Source organism: Protopterus annectens, chromosome 2.part1 (genome assembly GCF_019279795.1).
Source record: "Protopterus annectens isolate FY-2018-M chromosome 2.part1, PAN1.0, whole genome shotgun sequence".
NCBI lineage: Eukaryota > Metazoa > Chordata > Ceratodontiformes > Protopteridae > Protopterus > Protopterus annectens.
The window spans coordinates 830,295,461-830,312,639 of record NC_056729.1 but is presented as its reverse complement, the minus strand read 5'-3'; positions in this window follow the sequence as shown (position 1 = coordinate 830,312,639).

The following is a 17,179-nucleotide window of genomic DNA, read 5'->3' as shown; positions in this document are numbered from 1 at the left end:
ATTGTGTCTTACCACATTCTTTAGAGAGTTCTACGAGCACTGCTGTTATTTGGTATATAAACATTTAGTTTTGTTCTATGTTTTTATTCCAGCATGTGCATTTTAGAGTCAACTGCCTCTTGTGGGATGAATATATTAATGAAAAAAAAAAAGTTGAATCCACAATTTTTTCCAAAATAAGTTTAGTTAATATTGTATAAGAATGACAGCCTGATACAGTTGCCTAACAACTAATAGAACATGCATAAATTATAAATACTGAGTGAAGTTAACTACATTATTAGACAAAATGTAAATAAATACTTGGTGAAGACAGGCACCATTTATCAAGTCTGCTTTCTGCATGATAACAAATCTAATATAAATATGTTTCATTGCTACAAAAAATAATAATAACTGACACATTGTACAAAGTGTAAATAGTTTATATTACTTTTTGGTTAGTTTAAAGATTGAATATACAAGGTTACAGAATGCTGTCAAAGTTATTTGAAATGCAATTTATTCTGATTAAAATGATATATATTGCTATTAATATTGATGGCATACTTTTATTAAGGAATATCAATAACTATGTTCTAAAAAGAGAGTTTGGTATGTTGGAACTAAACAGAATTCAAACCGTATTTCTTTCCACGTAGGCTAAGGGCTTCTCCTTCTAACAAACTATTAAACAACAAATAGACATAAAGGTATTAGATAAAACCTGACCACAGAGTAAGACTTTTACTATATTATCAAAAACAAATGTGCAGAGTAGAACTATTTTGTTGTCTCTAACGAAGCATTTAGATTTATGCATCCATGTCAAGGCTGTTAAATTGTATAGGGCTTGAACTTTCTTTTCAATTCACTCAAACAAAACTTCAACTACCACTAAAACTGTAATGGAGAGTGTCTCACAGTTGAAGCTGCATGTAAATGTGGCAGTTATTGGAAGGGCTAATTAGCTTACTCCCTTCCCCTATAATATGTGCTGCTCCCAAATTACTTGGCCACTCAAGTGAGTAACATTTTACTCTAGGAGAAAAAAGTGACCATCATAAAATCACAGTTGTCACCCACTCACTCCTACAGGAGTATCTGTGGTACAGGTACATTCGGATAAGACATGGAATGAGGGCTATTGCTATGGATATGTGTGTGTGTGTGTGTGTGTGTGTGTGTGTGTGTGTGTGTGTGTGTGTGTGTGTGTGTGTGTGTGTGGTGTCTACAGAGGCATGCAATTGCTAACTTGATGCACTGGCAATTAGACAGAACACTTGTATGATCAGGTTTGATAGAATACATGTCTCTGAATCACATCTTCTTCCTGTTGTTCTAATAAATAAACATATTGGGAAGTTAGGTTGAGTGTTGAGAATCTGTTTGAATCTCAGCCATTGTCATTTAACAGCAGTTTGAACTGTTGTGTCTATCAAATAATAAGTTAAAAGCTTTGCTTTTTCCATAACATGATGACATTTCCAAAAGAGCATGCTTAAAGAATAAAAATATTTTCATAAGAACATATAAAATATGCATAAATATACTGGTTTGATTAGTGCTTTTGCAACACTGCAATGTGTCTTCAGTCAGAGCAAGCCACCCTGTAGTGTGAACACTAGTTATGGGGAATGGTCACAATTGATGCCCAATGTCCAGAATGTGAAAAGGGGGCTGTTGCCTATGCCCTATTCTTCAATATCATAACTTCTATACTTTAAAAATGGACAAAACAAAAGAATTACAATGTACACAGTCATTTTATGTTGGGGAAAAAATCAGCACATGGCACATTGCTTGAGTTGTGTCCCAGCACCACGACACTATTTTAAACTTTTTTTCAGGCTACTGGGACTATAGAAGTTAGGGAAGTGGTGCTCAAGTACATTCTCCAAATTGTACTGTGTGCTCCCTTTCATAAGTGAGATTCTTAGGGAACTGGTGTTCAGATAAATAAGGTTTGATAATCTAGTGAAATAACCTAACCTAACCCTGAAAATATGTTGAACCATTTTCACTAAAAGATTGTCTATAATATGTCTGAATGCTTTTGTCAGCAGATCAAAAATATAGAGTGATGATGCTGAAGAACAAATACAGGTATTTCCGCTTGATAGATTAGGAGGTAACTAGCTGACTGCACAGCTCTGTCATCATCTTGAATTAACCAGGATAGAATTGTGAGCCTAAGTGTGTGAGCCAATACAACATGAATGATGAGGTATATAACATACAAATTAATGGAGTATGATGGGATATAGCATACAGATTAATGGACTATGATGAGATATATAACATACAGATTAATGGACTATGATGACATATATAACATACAGATTAATGGACTATGATGAGATATATAACAAACAGATTAATGGTCTATGATGAGGTATATAACATACAGATTAATGAACTATGATGAGATATATAACATACAGATTAATGGACTATGATGATATATATAACATACAGATTAATGAACTATGATGAGATATATAATATACAGATTAATGGACTAAGATGATATATATAACATACAGATTAATGGACTATGATGAGATATATAACATACAGATTAATGGACTATGATGAGGTATATAACATACAGATTAATGGACTATGATGAGATATATAACATACAGATTAATGGACTATGATGATATATATAACATACAGATTAATGAACTATGATGAGATATATAACATACAGATTAATGGACTATGATGAGGTATATAACATACAGATTAATGGACTATGATGAGATATATAACATACAGATTAATGGACTATGATGAGATATATAATATACAGATTAATGATCTATGATGAGGTATATAACATACAGATTAATGGACTATGAAGAGATATATAACATACAGATTAATGGACTATGATGACATATATAACATACAGATTAATGGACTATGATGAGATATATAACATAGAAATGAATGGACTATGATGAGGTATATAACATACAGATTAATGGACTATGATGAGATATATAACATACAGATTAATGGACTATGAAGAGATATATAACATACAGATTAATGGACTATGATGAGATATATAACATACAAATTAATGGACTATGATGAGGTATATAACATACAGATTAATGGACTATGATGAGATATATAACATAGAAATGAATGGACTATGATGAGATATATAACATACAAATTAATGGACTATGATGAGATATATAACATACAAATTAATGGACTATGATGAGATATATAACATAGAAATGAATGGACTATGATGAGATATATAACATACAAATTAATGGACTATGATGAGATATATAACATACAGATTAATGGACTATGATGAGATATATAACATACAAATTAATGGACTATGATGAGGTATATAACATACAGATTAATGGACTATGATGAGATATATAACATAGAAATGAATGGTCTATGATGAGGTATATAACATACAGATTAATGGACTATGATGAGATATATAACATAGAAATGAATGGACTATGATGAGGTATATAACATACAAATTAATGGACTATGATGAGATATATAACATACAGATTAATGGACTATGATGAGATATATAACATACAGATTAATGGACTTTTTCAAGTATGCCCACATTCCAACTCAGAATTAGTTCCTGAGTTTATCTAACATATAGTGTGTTTCATGTAAATCATCTGATGGTTTTAATCATTCACTTTTATATGGTCATACCCAAAGAAGGAAACACGTTTTTTTCTTTTTTTTTTTTGCTCCAGAAGCTAGAATTGCAGTTGTTACCTTATGTATTTGCTTAATTTGATGTATGTTTAAAGGACTGTTATAGAACAAAGAGCTACAAAGGTATGATGCCCTTGTGTATAATTGCTTTGACTCTCAGAAGAATATTGAATTGCATTTTGTTTTTTTATTTTTCCTCAGTTCAGATTTTTTCAAGATACAAATAATTAAATACCAAGTTGTAAGCATATATGCGACCAAATAACCAAAAATATATACCAAATATGCACTAAGAAGGACTGTAGCTCACTGCAAATCTTTACTTTCAAAAATCACTTTTAATAGAAAGCAAATAAAACAAATAAAAATGAACCCCTGAGGGATGAAACTATTTTACACATAGGTTAAATGCTTTCATCTGCTAACTGCAGACTTCATCAGAACAATGGAATGTGTGTTGCCCCCACCATATAATACATTTTCAAAAAAATCAAGATCCAATGGGAATGCTCAATCAATTGTCCTTCTCATGAATAAAGCATAACCTTATGAATATTCATTAATTCTGCTCATTCAACCTACACACTTTTGTATTACACTATGTTACCATGCAGTTTCTAAATATACCTATAAAACAATCGCATGTGTATATGTATATCACATTTTAGTATAAAAATACATTTATACATTTTTAAATAATTTATACTGTGTTAAAAAATACATGCTCTTCTTTAGAACGCAATATTGCACTTTTGTTATATAGTATAAGAACACATATAACAAAAAAAAAAAAAAATATATGTATATATATAAAACATATTGATGCTCATTTGTGCTATGATAAAATATATACATCTTTAGCACTCAGTATTACACTTTAGTTGTTTGGACATTATAACCTGACATATTGCCTCCCTTCTTATTGCACCAGCTTTAATTTTTTTATTTTTTTCTATTCACTTGTTTCTGTTTGTTCAGTGCGTACATAAACCCAGCTGCAACTTGTCATTCATATCCTTGCATCCAAGATTGGTTTAGTGGGAATATGATCATTCAACCCAGGTTCTCCGGTTGCATTAAGCCTGAGTTGCCCTTTGACCTACAAATGATGCCTAGAACATTTAAAGTAATAAAAAAACACATGTATGATCTCAGTATTGCCACATTGGAAAGCCTAGAAAATGGTGTTTTCAAAAAGAATCATAAAATAATGCACTTTCTGTGGCAAAATAGTCAGGCAAGACTTGTGCTTCTGTAATCCTTTGAGAGTTTGCATTTCAGTTGATTATCCTGCACACATGAGAAGGAAAGAATTACAAAATGTGCACTTCTTTTATCCTTCGCTTTTTATTTTATATAAAGCTAAACAATTTGATGATGGGTTTAATCAATCAATCAAGCAATCAATAAATAAATAAATACGAATGGATAACTGTTTGAAATATTAAGACTCTGAATGTCGAGTCCTGTAATATGGAGACTGAAAAAAAAAAAAAAATATATATATATATATATATATATATATATATATATATATATATATATGTATATATATATATATATATATATATATATATATATATATATATATATTCATATACAATATATATATATATATATATATAAAGTTTGAAATTGAAATGTCTTGGAATATTTCATTTTCCCTGAGATATGTCAATCTCACAGTTGGCATACATATGTTCAAGGAGTGTGGAGACATCAGTGGAGCAGGGCGGAGTGCCCCCTGCAAAAACAAATTTAAAGAAGAGCAATATTCAATACTCACTTTTCTGCATTTTCATTTTTTTTTCCTTTTTTTTTTGATACATCTGAACTCAGCATTGTGAGCTAAGACATTTTAATCGAGAACAGTAATAATGGCTTATACATTACAATAAATAGAATTCTTTATGGAATTTCTGAAAATATACATTTACTACATTTCTACTTCTATTTAGGTAATACGATTCTCAATAATATGTTATAATACATATTGGACTGAATTCCAAAGGATTTGTGGTAGCTTCTTGGATAACCTTTGACATCCTACAACACTGCCTCAAATTTAAATCCCAACTCTAACTGCAGTGTGACATCATATTTGATTGTAGTACTTATCTAACTTTCTGACACTATACCAATGCTGTAAGTCTAAGAGTTGCCTGCAATTTCAGGACCAAATAATGTTATTTTGATACAGTCATTGTAAATGAACCTCATTACCTATTGTTGGTACAAATTCATGAAAGTTGGCCCTGCCACATAGTGAAAGTCCAGCAAAGTCAATAATTTCCACAATACCACATGCATGACAACAGTAATGCTACATATATGTCAGAAATAAAATGGGTCTATATTAGATCACCGAGCGCTTAAAAAAGTGAACAGTAATTAATCAACCCTATGTAAGCAAAAGCATTGGGTGGCCTAATGGTTAAGGTGTTTGCCTTGCAAACACAAGATGCAGGGTTTGAGTCTGACAAGGGATAATTGTCTAGGCTTAAAATGGCTCTCAATGGCAGTTAGCTTAGTACTAATCTATGAAACCCTACAATTTCAAACTTTCAGAACAGCAATTTTTTTCCTAGGGGAAAAAAATCGCTGTTCCAACAACAACAACAACAAAAATAAACATACTTTAAACATTACATTAAGTGGGGGCTCCACCCCCCCACCCCCCTACTTAAATATACCAACTCCAAGACTGTACTACAGTGCCGAAAACAGCAAAGTAACGAAGCAGCCAAGCAAATTCTTTCCCAGGGAAAGAATTCGCTTAAAAGCCATTTCAATATTTTGCCATTTCAGACTTTTGAGTTCAACCAAGATGCATTCAAAAGAATGCGTCTTCAGTCTTCTAATAGGGAAGCAATAAAACTCACTCCTGCAATGCATTATTTTGGTTGAAAATATGATGATGGTATGTTGGTGGAATGGACAAGAAGAGCATAGTTTTATTAAAAAAAGTTTGTCTTGTGAAAATTACTTTTCATGCATAAGCAAGGTCCATTGTTATCAAACTCTTAGTGCAAGAAGTCAAAAAAAAAAATTCTAAAATAATGGGGGCAACGGCTTAGAATCAGAGACAGATTTTAATTATTTCTCTTCTAAACTTAAAAATTTGCTACACTAACCGAATATAGCCAACTGACACCTCTCCATTTTTCTCCAGTTTTATCCCACTGATGCCTCTAATCATCAAATATTCCTTGTTTATACTTGCATCAATAATTCCAAAACCATACCATATACAAAGCAGTAGAGGATTTCATCTTAAAATTTACAGAATGATAAATGCAACTACATTAGATATTTGACTTCTGTCTAGTGCAGGTACAGACATAATTGCTGTTCATAAAATATTTATTTATATTGTCAGAAATTTCATGTTTTTCTAAATATCTCAATAGCCAAGTAACACAGACAGTTATGATTAGCCTTATATGAAATCTCCCAGCTGGATGAACAAAATGCAACTAGCAGTATATTTACTGAGATATTGTAAGTCTTTTACAAAATATAACAAATTTAACTGCATTTATTGTAACTTATCCAGTTTAAGACCTGGGACCTAAAGAATACTACCACTATAAAATAGTCTGTACTGAGCATTTTGCCATGCATACTTCATTATTAGTACATAAGCATCCAGAGATATCAGCATTTAAAATCTGAGGACATAATTTGATTCTGTCAATAAAGCTTAGGTTCCACCCGAGCTTTGTTGGAGGGAATGAGTTAAAATATTTTGCATCAGTATTTATTAATCTATTTATTTATATTTGGTGACCAGGAAAGTCCATCTGGGTCAAAAACCTATTTTCAAAGGAGGCCAGGGGAGAAAAGCTCCAGTAATGTTTGATTATAACATTTAACAAAGTAAAAATATTATATATATATATATATATATATATATATATATATATATATATATATATATAGAGAGAGAGAGAGATATAAAATAGAAAACATATGTAGAGTTGTAAACACCGTTACAATAATTTGTATATGAGTTACAATGGATGTGCTGAAATAGTGAGTTGTGATCTGTTTAACAAAATATAAATGAAAGACATATGCAGAAAAACACATTCGCTGGTAGATTATAAGGACAGTCAAAAACAAGTAATGTAATAAATGTCTGATAGTAATTGGAGAAAGTAAAGGTGGTTTATATTGAAAAAGCACTAATAGTGGTAATGAGGTAGAGGGTTAAATGAGAACATAAGGATAAGGTGTTGGATGTTTGAGAGATGAGTTAAGTAATACATCAGTAAGAATGTAGGAGAAATGTGTTTCAAGAGGGTTTTTTTAAGATAAGAGCTAGAAGAAGGTAGTGAGGGATAAGAAGTATGTAGGAGGTAGTTGGAGGTGAGTGAGTAAAAAGAAAGAAAAGGGGCATTTGTGAATGATGGAATAAATGGTTAGGTGAAAGATGACTATGAGAGTTTAAGAGGGAGAGGTGAGGGTTATATATTTGTTTTAGAGCATAGGAAGCTGTGTGAGTTAAGAAGTTTTTTTTTAGTGTAATCTTGAATTTCTTGGAATTATCTGTGCTAGTAATATGTTCTGGTAAAGTGTTCCATAGTTTAGCTATAGCATAGGAATAAAGATGCTGGCTGGCTCTTCTATTAAGTTTGTGTACACTTAGTTGTTTGCCTAATGAACTGAGAGTTCTGGTAGGAATGTGGCTGAGCAGAACAGATTTTATAGTGGGATGGGAATCTGGTATGTATATTATTTTAAGTGTGATAGATAGTTGTAGAGTCACGATGGTGTGGGAATTCAAGCCAGTTTAGCTTTGTAAGAGTTTTGCAGTGGTGGGAGTGGTATGATAAGTCTGTGGCAAATTTGGTGATCTTGTAGTAGTAGAAATGAAGTTTATTTTTTAGGGACAAGTGCAGGTTGGTGAAAATAGGAGCTCCGTATAGTAGAGAGGGGATCAAGTAGGTATTGCCTAGCATTGTTTTGGTAGAAGGAGCCATGAAGTTTTTGTGTCTGTAGAGTGTCCTAAGTTTGAAGTGTAATTTTTTTAATACAGTGTGTATGTGTTGATCAAATGTGAGTTTATTGTTTATAGTTATTCCTAGTAGCTTAACGTGTGTTACAGCTTCAATCTTTGTTTTGTTTGAGGAGTAAATTCTCAATGCAGATGAGAATGTTTTGGGATTAAAAAGTAGAAGTTTTGTTTTGTTGTGGTTAAACAGTAACTGTGCTTCATTTAGCCAAGATTCTATTGAGGTAAAGGCATTTTCTGTTATTTGCAGAAGGTCTGGTATGGTGTTAGATGAGGAGATGATGGTGGATTAATTTGCCTTATTGGGTTAATGTGCTATGCAGAGAGGTGATGTTTAGCTTATTGATGAAGATATTAAAAAAGGAGGGTCCAAGTACAGACCCTTGTGGGGCTCCTGTTTTTTTACTCTGGTATTGTGGTAAGTAACCTTGCCATTTAACACATTGCTTTCTATTGGTCAGATAGCTGTTAAACCATTTTTGGGAGGGATAAACATCCTAGTGAGGATATGAAGGCTGAGTCTCAAATTTCTGTCATTATTTAATGCCATCATCCACAGTGATTTTCCAAAAAACACATTTTATGAGAAACAAATAAAAAAATATTAGGCAAAAATCTGGTCAGCCTATCAAAATCTCTACAGTTAAGAAGTATATCAAGGTCCTCACAGTTCCTAAAAGAAGAATGTGCAGGCCACAGTCAAGTTCCATCTCTGTGCCAGTGTTGGTGCCTCAGGAATATGACATTTATAGCATATAACACTTGCTATATAATTACTGCCTACAGGTGGGATACTACCTTCTCCAAGAAAACTTAGACACTTGGATAGGTAATGTCATTACTTTGACATTTTACTCTGGTTTGAACATTAGTGAAAAACATAATGTCCTATGCCATAGTCTCACAACAGTGTTTTCTTGATTCTACACTCAATTTATGATTTTAAATAATTCTTATTTTACACCAACCAAACAGGCCAGTTTTATCCTGTATAACATGCCTTCTAGTAAAGCTTCTTCTAAGAATAAGGATGCTATAGTTTACATTTTTTTTTGGAAATGCAAACATATAGAGAAATCACGAGGCACAATAAGTTATATGTTTTACACTTTTTTAATGAAACCTGGATCTGTCAGTTTATGATTATATATATATCATTCCTCATAAAATAAACTACAGCAGATCTCATAATATTAATCACTTTATTCACTTTAATTAAATGTTATATTTACAACAACTGGTTGGATCTGAAATGTTTTCTTAGTCATCATTTAAAGAGCTAGCCTTAAAATACAAAAAGCCTATAGATGCATTACTTCCACTAATATAGATAAATTAAATATTAGTCAAATCTAAGAAAAGATTTGAAATGTAATCTGTTGATCAAACTAAATTTTGATATTGATTTTTTTAAATTTTGTACTTACTTTCTCTATTAGAGAAATTAATCCCTTATATTCTTTTTTAAATTTATCATATCTTCTCTTTTTTAACTTTAGTAATTATTCTTTTGTATAAACTAACATTTTGAACTGACTTTTTTCTTAATTTCAAATAACATGAGACACAGAAGTAACTTGGACATATTACAGCTGTATTTTAATATAATGCCATATCAGTTCAGGGATAGTTTTAAATAGTTTATCAATTAAAATTTATTGTTTGAATTATATGTTCTTTTTTTGTTTTTGCACCTGAATGCAAAAAAAAAACATACAATTCAAACAACAAATTTTAATTGATAAACTATTTACAAAAAAAATGTATATATATATATATATATATATATATATATATATATAGATATATATATATATATATATATATATATATATATATATATATATTTTTTTTTTTTTTTTTTGGCAAACTATCTGTTTTGACACTTTTCCTTGTCATTGTATTTACATTAACAAAATTTAATAACATGTTTGTGAAAAAAATAGAATCAGGATTTCTGATCATTATTTATATCCCCAAAATATCTGCATACAAAATATAAGTATGAATGAAATGGTGTGAGAAACCACAAGCTGCTTAAAAATAGCATATATATAAATATGATGTAGACACAAGCTGCATTATTTGAAATGGACATTAAAGCACTGTTTTGTAAGTCTTCCCTAATATTTACAAATGTATTCAAACTGACTGCTATATTAGATTTCATTTATGTAAACTTCTGGTGAGATCACGGGTAGTCAGTAGTGAAGATTATACTTAGTATGCTCCTGGTGAGATCACAGGAAGTCAGTAGTGAAGATTATACTTTGCATACTCCTGCTGAGATCACAGGAATTCAGTAGTGAAGATTATAGATACTATGCTCCTGGTGAGATCACAGGAAGTCAGTAGTGAAGATTATACTTTGCATACTCCTGCTGAGATCACAGGAATTCAGTAGTGAAGATTATAGATACTATGCTCCTGTTGAGATCACAGGAATTCAGTAGTGAAGATTATAGATACTATGCTCCTGTTGAGATCACAGGAAGTCAGTAGTGAAGATTATACTTAGTATGCTCCTGGTGAGATCATAGGAAGCCAGTAGTGAAGATTATAGATACTATGCTCCTGGTGAGATCACGGGAATCAGTAGTGAAGATTATACTTTGCATACTCCTGCTGAGATCACAGGAATTCAGTAGTGAAGATTATAGATACTATGCTCCTGGTGAGATCACAGGAAGTCAGTAGTGAAGATGGTACTTAGCATGCTTCTGATGAGATCATAGGAAATCAGTAGTGAAGATTATACTTAGTATGATCCTGGTGAGATCACAGGAAGTCAGTAGTGAAGATGGTACTTAGTATGCCCCTGATGAGATCATAGGAAGCCAGTAGTGAAGATTATACTTAGTATGTCCTTCTTTTATCTTCAAGAAAAGCAGATCATTTTTGGCACAGCACTTCCATTTTTCCTTGAAAAATATATAAATACATGTATACATGTTTTTTGTTCATTTGTTTGTTTGCTGGTTGAGGAAGATGAACTTTGTTTATTTGTTAAGGCAAGTGAACTTGATTGTTTGCTTATTTGTTTATTTGTTTATATACTATTACAGCAAAATGCATGTACAAGAGTAGTAACCTGCACCTTACAGTTTGATTGTAGTTAACATTACATATCTGCTCCAATGCACTGAAAAGTAGAGCAGGTTGTGTAATTTATATTGTAACCATAAAAGCCATAATAAGGAAGTCGAGCCAAGAGAATGGAAGAGTTTAGCAAACTGAAATAAAATGGGCAAGAGATTGTCCAACTAATGTTTTTTTTTTTTTTTTTATTATTATTATTTCAATGGCTAATTAATATAAACATCTGGTATTAAAAATACACACACACACACACACACACACACACACACACACACACACACACACACACACACACACACACACACACACACACACACACACACACACACACACACACACACACACAAATGATATATTATATTTTAAATATATATATATATATGTATCTATGTATATATATATATATATATATATATATATATATATATATATATATATATATATATATATATATACACACACACATACATATATGGGCCTACTTCAAAGCATCAAAAGCCTATAATATCAAAGACCAAATAGTCGAGATGAAAGCATCAAAACCTCACTTCAGTGAATGACTGGATCTTTGAATCCATTCCCAGGGTAAGTAACCACTCATACCACAACTAACAAAAATGAAATCACACCATCCCTAACCCACTGAGGTGGGGGGCTATGCCCACCACACCCCCTAGTGTGGAGGACTGTGCCCCCCACTCCCCTCCAACTAAATATACAAACACCTAGATCACATTACAAATGGGGAAAATGCAAAATTCATCTTGTTGGCCAACAGGTTACTTACCATGGGAATGGATTCAATGATCCAGTTGTTCACTGAAGTGAGGTTTCAATGCTTTTGTGTCAACAACTTGTTCTTTGATATTGTGGGTTTTTGATGTTTTCAGGTAGACCCATATATAGATATATTTATACATCAAGTCATACAGAGTCAGTGCCTCAACAAACATTCACCTTTAGTTCTGGATGTTTAGAAGTCTGTGGATTCTATTCCCAATCCAGTTGATTGAATTATATTTTGCATGCTTCTGCTGAGATCATAAGAAGTCAGTAGTGAAGGTTACACTTAGCATCCTCCTGGTGAGAATTTTAACATTTTCCAGTATGCCGCATGAGCTCATTCCCTACAATGGTGCTCTGGAAGTTTGCAGTCTTGCTTCTAATGGCTGGAGTTTGAGACTTGGTGAAATACTCCAACTGGTAAAATAAGTTGACAGAACAGGGTATATCCACGTCACTCGGAGCCAGTTAAAACAGATAATCTTTATTGTAATCCACACGGGTTAAGCGCTTTCATCTGCCTGAAACGCAGATTTCATCAGAACCATTCTACAAGGCAAAAACTCAGTCTTAAATACTAGTTTTGGCGCCAAACACAATTGATTAATTAATTCAATTAACTTGAATAAGTCTTAAAACAACCACGCTCTTCAAATAATATGAAGTGGAAATTATTAAAAATGAATTAAAAATGAATTAAAAATGAATTAAAAATAATTACAAATAACACTCTTCAAATGTTGTTCTACGAATATACATATGAACTAAGTCCTCTAGTTGATCAAACTCGTTCATCCTATACACAAATGATACCTATACACAATGAATAGCAAATATATATATATAAAACATTGATATAAATATAAATATATAATACAATAATAAAAATACATGAACAGTTTGTGAAGATGTATGCCAAGTGTTCATAATGTTAAGTGAACAAAGCGAGGAAGGTAACTATCCTATAGTAGTAGTAGTAATGTTAGTTAACTTAAATGTCATCATAATTACAATATATAAAAGATGCTTAAGGCTACTAAAAACTAAAAGACTAATCTACTCAGTTCTTAGTCAGTGCTATGCACAAATTGTAGTGTTGAACAAGTCCCTCATTCTACTATAATAGGTCCACCTAAATGCTCACAATGTGTTGCACTATGATGGAACATGTAATTAAAACGTGTGAAAACTGTAATCCAAGATGAAGGAACTACAGTAGCTGATATGAATAATTAGTGATTTCAACTCAGTTTAAAGCTAACAGTGGTTTTAAACTAATAAAGTCATTAATACCAGGCTTCGTGGTGGCATCAGTACTAATTTGCCATCTACTTTCTTTCCAGGCCAGGTAAGTCTTCCAATCACCCCCCTTATCCTTGATGTTTACTTGGTCAATAATGGAAAACCTAAAGGTGTGTTCAGTGCCCTTTTCACAAATATGCCTGTACAGCGTTTTTGGTGTCTTGCTTGCTGATGTTATAAATGTGTTCGTATATCCGTGTCTTGAACTTCCTTTCCGTTTTACCTATGTAATAGGCATGACACTTTATACAATTGGCAATATACACTATACGCTTGGAATCACAATTGCCTGATATACTTGTGATCTTAGTGTGCAGGATGTTCTCTAACCTAAAGGTGGGTGTAGTGTTTATAAACTTGCATTGATTGCAATGACCACATTTACTGGTACCTTTGTTGCTGACTCTTCTTTCGCTCTTTGATCCACTTTCTAAAATATGCTTTATATTATTTCCAGTTTTATACACAATCCTCATCTCTGTTCCTACCAAATTACCCAGATTTCCCGTAGAAATGATAGTATTCCAGTACTTCTTTAGAATGTCAGTGATCAAGTTAACAAATGGGTTGAACCGAATCACACATACCATCATATTTGGCATGTCACCTATTTTATTCTGCATAAAGGTTGAACTGCCTAAGAGCGGTTTATATTTTAGCCCCCATTGTGCCTTGACATAAGTAGTGATGTTATCCAATAATTTCTTAGGATATCCTCTGTCACTAAAATGCTGAGAAATGAGGAGTAGTTCCTTATTCATATCTTCGTCAGTAGATGACATTCTGACTGCTCTAATGCATTGGCCCTTAACAATATTTCTGAAAATGTGTCGAGGGTGACAGCTAGAAAAGTGAATATAATCGTTTGAGAAGGTAGGCTTCCTGTATAATCTGGAAATGAAACCAGTACCAGTATTACCTATCCAGGTGTCCAAGTAAGGTATACCTTTTTTGTCATGTTGATGGGTGAATCTCAAAAATTCTGTGGTGTTGTTGAGATATTCCACAAAGGTTGATATCATGTCCGTGGGTCCTGTCCAAATAATAAATACATCGTCTAAAAATCTGGTGTACAGACGGATGTGTTTGTAAAATTCACACTTAAATAAATGAACATTCTCCCACTCCAACATTACCAAATTTGCAAAGATGGGAGCGCAAGAGGCTCCCATCGCCACTCCTTTGGTTTGTCTGTATAGTTCGTTCTCAAATTCGATATAGTTATGTTCCAACACCAAGCTCATCATGTCCGTAATCAAGTTCACTCTATCACTACTGCATCCTAAATGCTTGAATATACTACTGTGAAAGTAGTCCAGTCCTGTATTGACTGGAATGCTGGAAAAAAGGTCTTGCACATCAATAGTTACGAATGTTAAATTATCTTCCCACTTATCATCTGTGACTTTGCTCAAAAAGTCCCATGAGTCCTTGACCAGATGGTCCACCTTACTGTAAATAGGTTTAGTCCATTGATCAATTATGGTTCCTATTTTGAATGTCTTGGACTTAGACCCTGAGATAATGGGTCTAAATGGGGGTTTACTCAAATTCTTATGTATCTTGGGAATACCTACAATACGTGCTAAAATGGGGTATTCAGTTTTCAAATACTCATATACATCACTGGTATCGATCGTCAATCAAATATTCTTCCAAAGTGTTGTCAATACGTCTGTAACCTGTATTGATTTGATTCAAGGTTACCTTTTCGTAATGGCCTGAATCCTGCAGAATGCTGAGTATTTCTTTGTGATACTCATTGTTATGGAAAATTACCACCCCTCCCCCTTTGTCCGGTTTCATGATTCTAATCTGTTTATTCCTAATGATATCATTTAAGCATTTCCTTTCCTCTCTGGTAAGGTTGTCAGTGTGTCCCCCTCCACTGTTGTTGTTATACCTTATTCCTTGATGTAATTTGTACATGTCATGACAGACCAAGTTCTCATATAAAGCCACTTGTGGGTTTGCTGTGGGTATATATGTGCTTTTTTTCTTTAGGCCTTGGGGTAACGTCTGTTCATGTTTCATATCTTTAAATTGTAATGCCAAATTAACCCTTCTGCAAAAATACTTGACTTCTGTAATAACATCCACTATATTAGGTTTTACCGTTGGTATATACTTCATTCCTTTACTAAATAATGTTATTAAATCCTTGTTAACAGTGGTATCAGTATAGTTGTATACTTTGAAGCCTAGATGGCTACTAATGTGTGGATAAGTGTTCTGGCCTGTGTCCAGACAAGCATCCTCATTGTGTTTAGGTGGGAGGGATCCCTCCTCACTTGTTTTAATCTTGTCTGGAGCTATACCAGTATGTAAATTGTTATCAGTGGGACTGGAATGGATGTGAATATCTAGTATCTCCTTGGTAGTTTCTTCTGTGCTGGGAAGTACCGTCCCCCCTGAAAATTTTCTTCCTCATATTTTCGCATATTTCTTTTGTTTCCTCTAGATTGGATAACCTCGAAGTGGTTGTCCTCTTCACTGTAATATTTAGGCCAGACATAAGCTCTGTCTTTTCTATATACATCCATATCCCTATCTAACTTGTGCATCTTTCTTTCGTAGGCATGTTTCACTTTTGCTGTAGCCTGGCTAAACTGGCTAGAATAGCAGTCATACCATCTATCAAACACTGCATCCTTGATGATACTTTCATTTAAATTGTATACTTCTTCTAATAAGATTTTGGCCTTATGTTCATTATGTTTAATTAAATGTTTCATATAAGTATGCCCGAATTAAATCGAACATAAGATTAAAATCTGCAATAATGCTACTGTCTATCTTAATGCCTAATGGAAGCTTAAAGAACCTTAGTCCTTTTGGTACTATTTTTAAAGATATACATTTCTCAAGATAGGCTATATCCATTTTAACACATTTAAATTGCGTCAATTTCCTACCTAGTAAGTGAATTCGTGATTTAATGTCATCCTTAATATTCATATTATAGTTCCTACTACATTCAACATTATTAAATTTATCACTTTTGTCATAAAAACAGTCTCTTTCATCAAGTTTGTCCATAAACTCATATTGATCCGAGACAAAGTCATTAAACATATTAGACACACCTGTGTCTTTAATTCTGCTAGTATACAATTTTTTAGGACTGGATAAAATATCCCTATTTACAGTACCTTTTGTGCATTGAGTAGGTTTGTTCACAACAGTTGAGTATGTCCGGAAATACTCGTTCTGTTTTTTTGGGCGTGCACCCAGTTTCTCATTGTCTGCTTGTAGATTAACCATACT